This window comes from Citrus clementina, unplaced genomic scaffold, assembly GCF_000493195.1.
Source record: "Citrus clementina cultivar Clemenules unplaced genomic scaffold, Citrus_clementina_v1.0 scaffold_8, whole genome shotgun sequence".
Lineage (NCBI taxonomy): Eukaryota > Viridiplantae > Streptophyta > Magnoliopsida > Sapindales > Rutaceae > Citrus > Citrus x clementina.
Window position 1 is genome coordinate 13701425 of NW_006262022.1, and position 12258 is coordinate 13713682.

Consider the following 12258-nt stretch of genomic DNA (forward strand, 5'->3'; position numbering starts at 1 on the left):
CCTAATTTGGCCAAGACATCACAAGCAATATACAATTTCCAGTGCACATAGCCTTGTAAATATTTTATTGATCAATACAAATCCTTTCCTCCCATCTTTGGTGAGTTAAAGTGAATACTCATTCCAGTTTTTGAATCCAGCAACGAATTTGAGTGTGAGGTTGACTTAGGCCAAGAGAGTACGAATTTGGAACTTAATGTCGCACGAAAAATCGTGGGACAAAACCGAGCCATGACAGTTGGTATTAGAGCCATTTACACTCGTGGATAGTTGCATGGTTTAAAAGGAAGGATGTCGGAACTCACTCATGATAACTAAAGGGGGAGGGAGCCTAACTCCAATGCGAAGAAGGGGAAGAACAACAAAGAGAAGTCAGTGGACTTGCTCAATGCCATGGAGAATCGGGTTGTCTGTGTGGAGATTGCCTTCACTGAGATTAAGGAGCACTTTGAGATATTTGAGTAAAAGATGGAGGAAGCGGATGATGTTGGTGAGCAGATGGGCAATCTAAGCCAAGATGTGGTGGCGCAATGCCAAAGCCTTGAGGAGTTCCAAGTGGTGGTCATGAACTCTATTGAGGCGCTAAGGGCTCAAGTGAAGGAGCTTCACGTGGGCCTTGAAGAGACCAAGACAGATTGGGCGCTTTGCAAGAAGGCGGTAGCCGGTGGGGTGCTCAACACCAATGTCGCACCTCCAATGAGGGTTGAGGTTCCGAGGCCAATGAGGCACAGGGGCAGGCAGGATGATCAGGAGATCGAGAACCTCCTATGGTCCATAGAGAGGTACTTCGAGGCCACCAACATCCAAGGTGAGCAAGAGAAAGTGAACATTGTGACCGAGTACCTTAAGGATCATGCGACTGCTTGGTGGCACCGGAAGCATGCGGAGATTGTGTGCGAGACGTACATCATCAACACATGGGACTTGCTGAAGTGTGAGCTCAAGAAGCAATTCTATCCAAGGAATGTGGCGTATGAGGCTCACAAGAAAATGTGAGAGCTGAATCACACGGGCCTATCTCGAAGTATGTCGATGATTTTTCGAAGCTCATGCTTCAAATCGACAACATGAACACGGCTGACTTGTTGTTCAACTTCATGGAGGGACTCCAACCATGGGCACAACGGGAGTTGCAATGGTGCCAAGTGAATGACATCTCGACAGCCCTTACCGAGGCGAACATGCTTGCGAAATTCCAGAAGGGTGAGTCGTCCAACCCGAAGAAAAATGATAAGCCGCAGCATGGCAAAGGTGGGAGAGCGAAGGGAGATAAGCCGCACCATGATGGCAAGGATAAGCCACAAAAGAAGGATGGCCCGAAGGATGGTCCGAAGGATGGCAAGAAGGAGGCCAAACGTAAACACAATTGCTTCCTTTGTGATGAGGACCATTGGGTGCGTGGTTGTCTAAAGAAAAAGGCTTTTAACGCCATGTTTAGCGAGACTGGGGAGAAGCAACCAGAGGCACCACCAGCCGACGCTGCAAATATAAGTTGTCTTCAACTCTTCAATGCGCTAAATGCCCAGTCAATTCCATCCAAGGTGGAGGCCAAGTCGCTCATGGACGTCGAGGCTACAATCAACAGAAAGCGAGCCCAAGCCTTGATTGACACGGGAGCGTCCCACAACTTTATCAAGGTGGATGAAGCCAAGCGGCTTGGATTCAAAGACAGTGAATTCGGAGGCCAAACCACTTAGCGGAGTAGCATGAGATGTGGAGCTACACCTAGGCCTTTGGCTAGGTAAGGCTAATTTCTCTATTGTACCTTTGGATGATTTTACACTTGTTTTGGGCATGGAATTTTTGTGACAGTTCAATGCGGTGCCCTATGCATGGTCCTGACCATGAGTAAGGCCACACTACCAGGACACATTTATCACCACCATTCATGAGGTCGATGATAGAAAGGAAGCTATGGCCATAGAGCCCATACCGAAGGTGGTAGGCCAAGTCCTTCAGGCATATTAGGGACGTGATGCCACCTGAGTTGCCAAAACAGTTGCCGCCATGAAGGGAAGTAGCCCACAAGATTGAGCTAGAGCCGAGTGCTAAGCCACCTGCATGAGCACCTTACCACATGTCTCCACCAGAGCTAGAGGAGTTGCGAAAGTAAATTAAGGAGTTGCTGGAGCCAAGATATATCCAGCCCTCGAAAGCACCATACAAGGCATTGGTGCTGCTCCAACAGAAGCATGATGGCTCACTTCGACTATGTATCGACTACCGGGCCCTCAACAAGGTGACCATGAAGAACAAATATCCCATTCCATTGATTGCAGACTTGTTCGACCAACTTGGACGAGCCAAGTACTTCTCCAAACTTGACCTTAGGTCGGGATACCACCAAGTACGGATTACGGCGGGAGATGAGTCGGAGTCCGCTTGTGTGACGAGATATGGGGCGTACGAGTTCAAGGTCATGCCTTTCGGCCTCACCAACACTCCAGCCACAATTTTCATGCTCATAAACCGCATATTCCAGCCATACCTTGATCAGTTTCTGGTGGTGTATATCGATGACATCGTGGTCTATAGTAATACCTTGGCGGAATATGTTGAGCACTTGCGGGTCGTATTCGGGGTGTTACGGGACAATTAGCTGTATATGAAGCAGGAGAAGTGTTTGTTCACAAAACCGGAGGTTGATTTTCTTGGCCACAAAATCAGAGATGAGACGTTGCTCATGGACAAGGCCAAAGTCCGAGCCATTACCGAATAGAAGCCACCCACAAAGGTGATCGAGTTGCACTCTTTCTTTGGCCTCGCCAACTACTATTGGGGGTTCATTAGGGGCTATTCCGCCATTGCTGCACCATTCACTGATTTGCTCAAGAAGACTACCAAGTGGGAATGGAATGAAAGGAGCCAGCAAGCCTTCAATGGCCTCAAGAATGTCGTAACAAAAGAGCCAGTACTAGTGCTGCCAAACCATGACTTACCATTTGAGGTACACACTGATGCTTTCGATTTTGCTATTGGAGGTGTGTTGATGCAGGCCGAGCATCCAATAGCCTTTGAGTGCCAAAAAGGCAACGATACAGAGCAGCGGTACACGATACAAGAAAAGAAGATGATTGCGGTAGTGCACTGTTTGCGCACATGGAGGCACTACTTGCTTGGGTCCAAGTTCGTGGTGAAAACGGACAATGTGCCCACTAGTTACTTTCAAAGCCAAAAGAAGTTGAGTCTAAAACAGGCGAGATGGCAAGATTTCTTGGCTGAATTTGACTACGTACTGGAGTATCAGCCAGGAAAGGCTAATTTGGTAGCGGACACCTTGATTCGGAGGGCCAAGCTTGCTGCCATGAGTTGGATACAAGGAGAGCTTCTTGCACTCATCAAGGAGGGAACGAAGCATGATCCATTGGCCAAACAGCTAGTTTCTCTCATGCAACAAGGAAAATCAAAGAGGTTTTAGGTCGATAATGACCTTTTATACACCAAGGGACGGCGTGTCTATGTTCCAAAGTGGGGAAACTTGCGGCGGAACTTGATTAAGGAGTGTCATGAAACAAAGTGGGCTGGACACCCAGGATAAAGGCAGACACGGGCATTGCTTGAGTCGGCATACTATTGGCCTCAGATGCGGGATGAGGTGGAGCAGTTCATGCGGATGTGCTTAGTGTGCCAGTAAGACAAAGTAGAGCAACCATGTCTCGCGGGGTTGGTTGAGCCACTGCCCATTCTGGATTGACCATGGGAGAGTATATCGATGGATTTCATCACTTGTCTTCCGAAATCGGAGGGGTTTGCAACTATTATTGAAGTGGTGGATAGATTCTCGAAATATACCACTTTCATTCCCGCCCCGAAGGAGTGCACCGCGGAGGACAGGGCCAAGCTTTTCTTTAAGCACATGGTGAAGTATTGGGGACTTTCGAAATCCATCATTAGTGACCGTAACAGTTGGTTTACGAGGAGGTTTTGGACTGAGTTGTTCAAGCTCATGTGGTCGGCGTTGCACTTCTCTATGAGATTTCATCTACAAACCGACGGGCAAACAGAGAGAGTGAATGCCTTGTTGGAGTAGTGCTTGCGACATTTCATAAGCGCCAACCAGCATGATTGGGCGAAGTTGTTGGACGTGGCCCAATTTTTATACAACTTGCAGTGGATCGAGGCTACATCGAGGAGCCCTTTCGAGGTGATCATGGGATAGTAGCCGCTTATGCCACACACGATCATCACGAGCTATACCGGGAGGTGTCTGTTGAGTGTTAGAAAATGTATATTTATAAAGGAGAAAATTGTCATTTTACACTTCAAGTTCCACTAACATTCCTACTTTTATGTATTTAAATTTCTTGTCATTTAATTATGTGTGTTGTATTATAATTAAGTATTTTATGTATTTTAGGGGCATCATAGTCATTTCACAATGAACGAGAGATCAGACGGCAAAGCGGACATCACTTTTGAACTCAGGACGGTCGAAAACCTTAAGAGGAACATAAAAGGAAAAATGGCATTGTTCACATGTACGGTACTGTCTACGTTACTGTTCACATTGACAGATCGATGATGTGGCATTGACCGATGAAGTGGCATTGACCGATGATGTGGCATTGACTGATGAGGTGTCACGATCCTGTTGGACTAAAATTCTTATGTACTGTTGATGGTGACGTGGTAGCATATCATTAGACCAAAAATCTCGCGTACGGTACATGCATTACACATGATTATTTTCAACCAAACCGTGTCATTGTTCAAGCCGGGTCAAACCATGCTACTATTCAAACCGCGTACTGTTGACTGATGAAGTGGCGAAATCCTGAGCGTCCAGACTATTTTTAATCCGATGGCCATGATTTACTTAATGTATCTATAAAAATGGGGCCTCCCCCCCTAATTTGATATCTCTGAATCCATTTTTGGACTCCATTTTCTGTAATTCCCTCTCCATCTTGTATTTTCTATGTATTTTAATAAATTTCCTTTTTGCCCTTAGTTCAATTATGAGTAGCTAATTTTCTTTCAAGCTTGGGTTGAAGGTGAAGTCTCAACATGTGTCATGGGCTTTATTTGGTAAATTTATTTTCTCTTCCCCTCTAGTTTTTGTGGATGTTTTGACTTCTCGTCGACAAATAATAATAATCTTGTCTAGATACCGCCTTGGTTTCACCGGCTCTCTAGTACAAGGTTATTATTATTTGGCACGATAAGCCCTTAGCACCATATTGATTAGAGTGTGGTTCATGAGGTGTGGATTCCCCCCTCATGATTTAATTAGCATTAATAAGGAGTATTTAGCCCATGGTGCATGTTGATACGGATTCAGATATCCAAGTACGTCATTTCAATAGATTTCTCTTCAATTTATTCTCTCCATTTCAATTCCAATTTTAGGATAATCTAAGTCACTTTCACCATAAATCCAACCACCCTCATACAAAATTAATTCGACATATAATTAAAATCCACCTCCTTGTGGGATCAACACTCGTCACCATTAATCTATTCTACAATAGATTCGTGCACTTGCGAGTTCAATAAAATTTGCACAACAAGTTTTTGGCGCCATTGCCGGGGAGGTAAGTTATTTTAATTCGTAGAAATAATTTTTGTGAATAATTTCTTTTAATTGTTTTCTTGTAATTTTTTTTATAAAAAAAAAAGAAAAAAAAAGTTAATCTACATTTAGAGGTTATAATTTCTTTTCTTTTTCTCTTCTTTAAAATTCTGTAATTTAATTTTTAATTTATTTTTCTTTGTAATTTTTTGTTTATCTTATTAATTTATTTTTAATTAATTTATTTCACCTATTTGTTTTAGTGTTTTTTTTATAGAAATGTTGTAACAGCGTGATAAGGTTAGTATCGTAATTTCTCATTTTTCTTTATTTTTATTCATTTTGTTCCCATTTATTTTTTGTTCTTTGTATGCATGGTCGTAGGTCATTATTACCTAATCTTGAACCTATAGACCTTGAACTAGAAAAAATACCTCACACACACAAGCACGTTAAAAATAAATTTGGAATGGATTTACAAGCACCACAGGAGAGGCCATTTAAGGACTATTTTAGTCCCTTAGCTAATTTGAGCACATCATGTATAAGATATCCAAATGTAGCTAGGAGTTTTGAACTAAAACCTAGTGTGCTAAATTGTCTCCTCACATTCTATGGCCTAGAAAATGAGGACCCATATAATCATTTGAATGATTTTCATGCTGTTTGTCAAATATTTAGATATGAGAATTTTTCAGATGATGATGTTAAACTTAGGTTATTCCCATTTTCTTTAAAGGATAGAGCTCGTTCATGGCTCAATACATTGCCTGCTAATAGTATTACATTTGGGAATAAATGGTAACTATTTTTGAATAAATATTTCCCAGTGCATAAAACCAATGCTATTCGCAGGGAAATTTCAGAGTTTACCCAGAGAGAAGACGAGCAGTTTTTCGAAACATGGGAGCGATTCAATGGGCTACTCTTGAAGTGTCCACATCATGGGTACGAGAAATGGCACCAATGCCAATACTTTTTGGAGGGATTATTGCCGAATGTGCAAGAATGGCTAATGGTAATAAGTGGAGGAAAGCTAATGTCAAAAAGTACATCAGAGATTTGGAAATTCTTCCAGCGACAAGCGGATAATTCCCAACAACGGAGTCGATCACTCAGGAATACTAGAAGAATTAAGGGAGTAAATGAGGTTCAAATTAGCGAGTCAAGTTCAGAAATTAAAGAAGTCAAGGAGATAATTGAAGGTCTCTCTCGACAAATAGCATCGTTAACGACTGCTAAACTAACAGAGCCACATGACCATGACTCATACTCAGATCAAGCCAATGTCATAGGTGTAATGAGAAAGCCATCTAATTACAACCCATACTCCAACACATATAACCCTGGATGGAGAGACCACCCCAATTTTTCATGGTCTCAAGGATTCCAACAGAATGGACCAGCAGCTCCAGCTCCACCAATGCAACCAGTTCCTCAAATTCCTCAAGCCTTTCAGCCACCATTTAAACCATACAATCAGAACCAGAACTATTCTCAACCCAGACCATGGAAGGATGCATTTTAGAATTTTAAGAATGTTACTCACTCTACGATTGAGCAACAGAACTGCACCATTGATGGATTACGAAATGAGTTGAGAGCAGACTTCACCTCACAAGCCCAATCAGTTTCAAGCCTCGAGAAGATGGTGGGACAACTTGCTTCTTCAATTCAGACCTTGGCAATGACTGTTGAGAAAAGTAAATTTCCAAGTCAACCAATGCCTAATCCTAAAGGAGTACATGAAGCAAGTACCAGTTCACCACAACAGCATGGAGATGTCAAAGCAGTCATGACCTTGCGAAAAGGAAAAGAAGTTGACAACAAAGTGGAGATGCCGGTGACAAAAGAAAATCAAATTGTACCTGTGAATGTTGAGGACTCACCATCGGAAGAGAAAGAAGAAACCAACCCACGAGAATATGTTCCCAAAGCTCCATTTCCTCAGAAGTTAGCTAAAGGAAAGAAGGAAAAATCCACAGGTGAGATTCTTGAAATCTTCAAATAGGTAAGTGTTAACATCCCTTTGCTTGATGCTATAAAACAAGTTTCATCTTATGCCAAGTTTCTTAAAGACTTTTGTACTAAAAAGAGAAACATTCATGTTCAAAAGAAGGCATTTTTAACAGAAAACGTTAGTTCTATACTCCAACATAAAATTCCTCTAAAATACAAAGACCCAGGCTCCCCCACTATCTCATGTAGTATAGGGAACCACACAATTGAGAATGCTTTGTTGGATTTAGGAGCTAGTGTAAATCTGTTACCTTACTCAGTTTTCGTAAAACTTAGACTGGGAGAATTACACCCAACTCCAGTGGTGTTACAGCTTGCAGATCGGTCCACGAAAATACCTCGTGGTATTGTGGAGGACGTGCTTATCCAGGTAGACAAGTTTTATTTTCCTGTTGATTTTATTATAATTGACACTCAACCAATACAGGATTCAAGGAAGCACATCCCCATTATTTTAGGCCGACCTTTCTTGGCAACTGCGGATGCTCACATTCAATGCAGGACTGGAAATATGCAGTTGTCCTTCGGCAACATGACTATGGAGCTAAACATCTTCAACATTGCCAAACAACCTCACAATGCAGATGATGAAATTGTTGATGTGAATTTAATAGAAACAATAGTTGATAATACTTTTCTTTCAAACCTTAGTGATGATCCTTTACAAACATGTTTAACTCACTTTGGTTTGGATTTTGATATTGACAGATCGGTCGATGAGGTCAACGCCCTACTTGACTCAGCACCATCCATTGACACTAATAAATGGAAGTCAAGAGTTGAACAACTAGCACCATCAGAGAAGAAACTCATCCCATCATCAGAATCACCACCGAAACTCGAGCTCAAACTATTATCCAACACATTGGAATATGCATTTTTGGGAGAAGAAAGTACTCTGCCAGTAATCATCTCATCATCCCTAAATGACGAACAAAAAGGTAAGTTGTTGGATGTTTTAAAAGAGCACAAAAGAGCATTAGGATGGACCATAGCAGACATAAAAGGTATAAACCCAGTAGACTGCATGCATTACATTCACCTTGATGAAAATGCTAAATCTACTAGGGAAATACAACGTCGGTTAAATCCTAATATGAAATAAGTTGTTAGAACTGAAGTCCTTAAGCTATTAGATGCAGGTATCATTTACCCAATTTCTGATAGTGGGTCAGTTCTGTACAAGTTGTCCCTAAAAAGTCAGGAGTCACAGTAGTTACCAATGCTGATAATGAATTGATACCAACTAGAGTAACTACAGGATGACGTGTATGCATTGATTATAGAAAGTTAAATTCTGTCACACGTAAAGACCATTTTCCTTTACTATTTATTGATCAAATGCTTGATAGATTAGCAGGCCATGAATTTTATTGCTTTCTTGATGGCTACTCAGGATACAATCAGATCCCCATAGCACTGAAAGATCAGGAGAAAATTATTTTCACTTGCCCTTTTGGCACTTTTGCATATAGGAGGATGCCATTTGGATTATGTAATGCACCTGCTACATTTCAACGATGCATGTTAAGCATTTTTTCTGATATGGTTGAACAATTCCTTAAAGTCTTTATGGATGACTTTTCTGTCTTTGGTGACTCGTTTGATCAATGTTTACATCATTTAACACTAGTTCTGCAGAGAAGTACCGAGAAAAACTTAGTCTTGAATTGAGAGAAGTGTCATTTTATGGTAAAACAAGGTATTGTTCTCGGTCACATCATTTCAAGCAAAGGTATTGAGGTTAACAAAGCTAAGGTGGATCTCATTTCTAATCTTCCTCCACCCAAAACAGTCAGAGAAGTAAGATCTTTCCTTGGGCATGCTGGTTTCTATAGACGTTTCATTAAAGATTTTAGCAAAGTTTCTAGACCCTTATGCAATTTTTTTGCTAAGGATGTACCTTTTATCTTTAATGATTCATGTCTTGTGGCGTTTGAAAAATTAAAACAGTTGTTGACATCATCACCCATCATTCAGCCCCCAAATTGGAGCTTACCATTTAAACTCATGTGTGATGCATCTGATTATGCAGTAGGAGCAGTATTAGGACAAAGAGTTGATCGAATTCTCCATGTCATTTATTATGTTAGTATGACATTGAATGATGCACAGTTGAACTATTCAACTACTGAAAAAGAAATGCTAGCAGTAGTGTTTGCATTGGAAAAATTTTGATGTTATCTCATTGGTTGTAAAATAATTGTGTTCACAGATCATGCTGCTCTTAAATATCTTCTCATGAAGAAAGATGCAAAAGCTAGACTAATTCGTTGGGTGTTACTTTCGCAGGAATTTAACTTGGAATTTAAAGATCTGAAGGCACAGAAAATGTTGTGGCAGACCATCTCTCTCGTCTCCATTTTGACACAATTACAGAGCCATTAACATTGAATGAGTCATTCCCAGATGAATAATTGATGAGTGTGGAAGTATTACCATGGTATGCTGATATAGTTAATTATCTTGTTACAGGTCAACTTCCAGCGTATTGGACCAAGCAAGACAAGGCTAAATTCTTTGTAGAAATAAAGAATTTCTTTTGGGATGACCCGTATTTGTTCAAGTATTGTGCATATCAAATTGTTAGACGATGTGTCCCAGAAAATGAAATTCAGAATATCCTTTCATTCTGCCATGAACAAGCTTGTGGAGGCCATTTCAGTGCTAAGAAAACAGCTACTAAAGTTTTACAATGTGGTTACTATTGGCCAACTATATTTCGAGACGCTTACACTTTCTGTTCTTCATGTGATAGGTGTCAACGAATGGGGAGCATTACACAAAGGAACATGATGCCACTAAATCCAATTTTAGTGGTTGAGATTTTTTACGTATGGGGTATCGACTTCATGGGACCCTTTCCCCCTTCTTTTGGCCATTAATACATATTGGTTGCTGTTGACTACGTATTAAAATGGGTAGAAGCAATTCCATGCAGAACCAATGATCACAAGGTGGTGATAGGATTTTTGAAAAACAACATTGTTTCGCACTTTGGATTCCCTCGAGCAATAATCAGTGATGGTGGTGCCCACTTTTGTAACAAAGCATTCAAAGCTCTTTTGACAAAGTATTCAATCACTCACAAAGTGGCGACCCCATATCATCCGCAAACCAGTGGCCAAGTTGAAATCTCCAATCGAGAAATAAAACACATATTAGAAAAGACGGTGAAGCCGGATATAAAAGATTGGTCATTAAGACTTAATGATGCATTATGGGCATATATAACGGCTTTCAAGACCCCGATTGAGATGTCACCCTACAGGCTAGTGTATGGAAAAGCTTGCCACCTACCTGTGGAACTTGAGCATCATGCATACTGGGCCATCAAGAAATTCAACTTTGACATGCAGCAAGCTAGGTCAGAAAGAAGATTACAGCTGGCAGAACTTGAAGAAATTCGCAATGATGCATACGAAAATGCCAAGATTTACAAGCAACGAATGAAAGTTTTCCATGACAAGCAAATTATGAGAAAATCTTTCACTCCAGGTTAGAAAGTGCTTTTATTCAATTCTCGCTTGCACCTATTCCCAGGTAAGTTACACTCTCGATGGTCTGGCCCTTTATTGTTCATACTGTTTTTCCGCATGGGGCAATTGAAATTAAGGACCCAAAAAATGGTGTCATGTTTAAAGTTAATGGTTAAAGATTAAAGCCATATCTAGAGTATCAACCACATGGAGAGGACATCGAAATAAATTTAAGTGACCTGTTGAGTATTAGAAAATGCATATTTATAAAGGAGAAAACCGTCATTTTACATTTTAAGTCTTACTAACAACCCTTACTTTTATATATTTAACCTTCTTGTGATTTAATTACATGTGTTTTATTTTAATTAAGTATTTTATGTATTTTAGGGGCATTATAGTCATTTCACAATAAAGGAGAGATCAGACGGCAAAACGGACATCACTTTTGAACTCAGGACGGTCGAAAACCTTAGGAGGAGCATAAAAGGAAAAATGGCACTATTCACATGTACGGTACTATTCACGTGTACGGTACTGTATACGTTACTGTTCACGACACTGTTCACATAGACGGATGATGACGTGGCATTGACCGATGATGTGGCATTGACTGATGAGGTGTCACGATCCTGTTGGACTAAAATTCTTATGTACTGTTGATGGTGACGTGGCAGCATATCAGTGGACGAAAAATCTCGCGTACGGTGCATGCATCACACAGGATTATTTTCAACCAAACCGCGTTACTGTTCATCCGGGTCAAACCGCGTTACTGTTCAAAGTCGGGTCAAACCGTGTTACTGTTCATCCGCGTGGTCAAACGTGGACTGTTGACTGATGACGTGGCGCAATCCTGAGCGTCCAAACTGTTTTTAATCCGATAGCCGTGATTTACTCCATGTATCTATAAAAAGGGGGCCTCCCCCCCTAATTTGATATCTCTGAATCCATTTTTGGGATCCATTTTCTGTAATTCCCTCTCCATCTTGTATTTTCTTCGTATTTTAATAAATTCCCATTTTGCCCCTAGTTCAATTATGAGTGGCTAATTTTCTTTCAAGCTTGGGTTGAAGGTGAAGTCTCAACATGTGTCATGGGCTTAATTTGGTAAATTTATTTTCTCTTCCCCTATAGTTTTTGTGGATGTTTTGACTTCTCGTCGACAAATAATACTAATCTTGTCTAGTACCGCCTTGGTTTCACCGGCCCTCTAGTACAAGGTTATTATTATTTGGCACGATAAGC

At 41.0% G+C, this 12258-nt stretch overlaps 1 non-coding gene across 1 annotated transcript; it reads right to left on the reverse strand.

Moving 5' to 3' along the window:
- Positions 1–6359: 6359 nt before the first annotated feature.
- Positions 6360–6463, reverse strand: LOC112096545. Its single transcript, XR_002904447.1, has one exon. It is a non-coding gene; the product is annotated as a small nucleolar RNA R71 (small nucleolar RNA).
- Positions 6464–12258: the final 5795 nt, after the last annotated feature.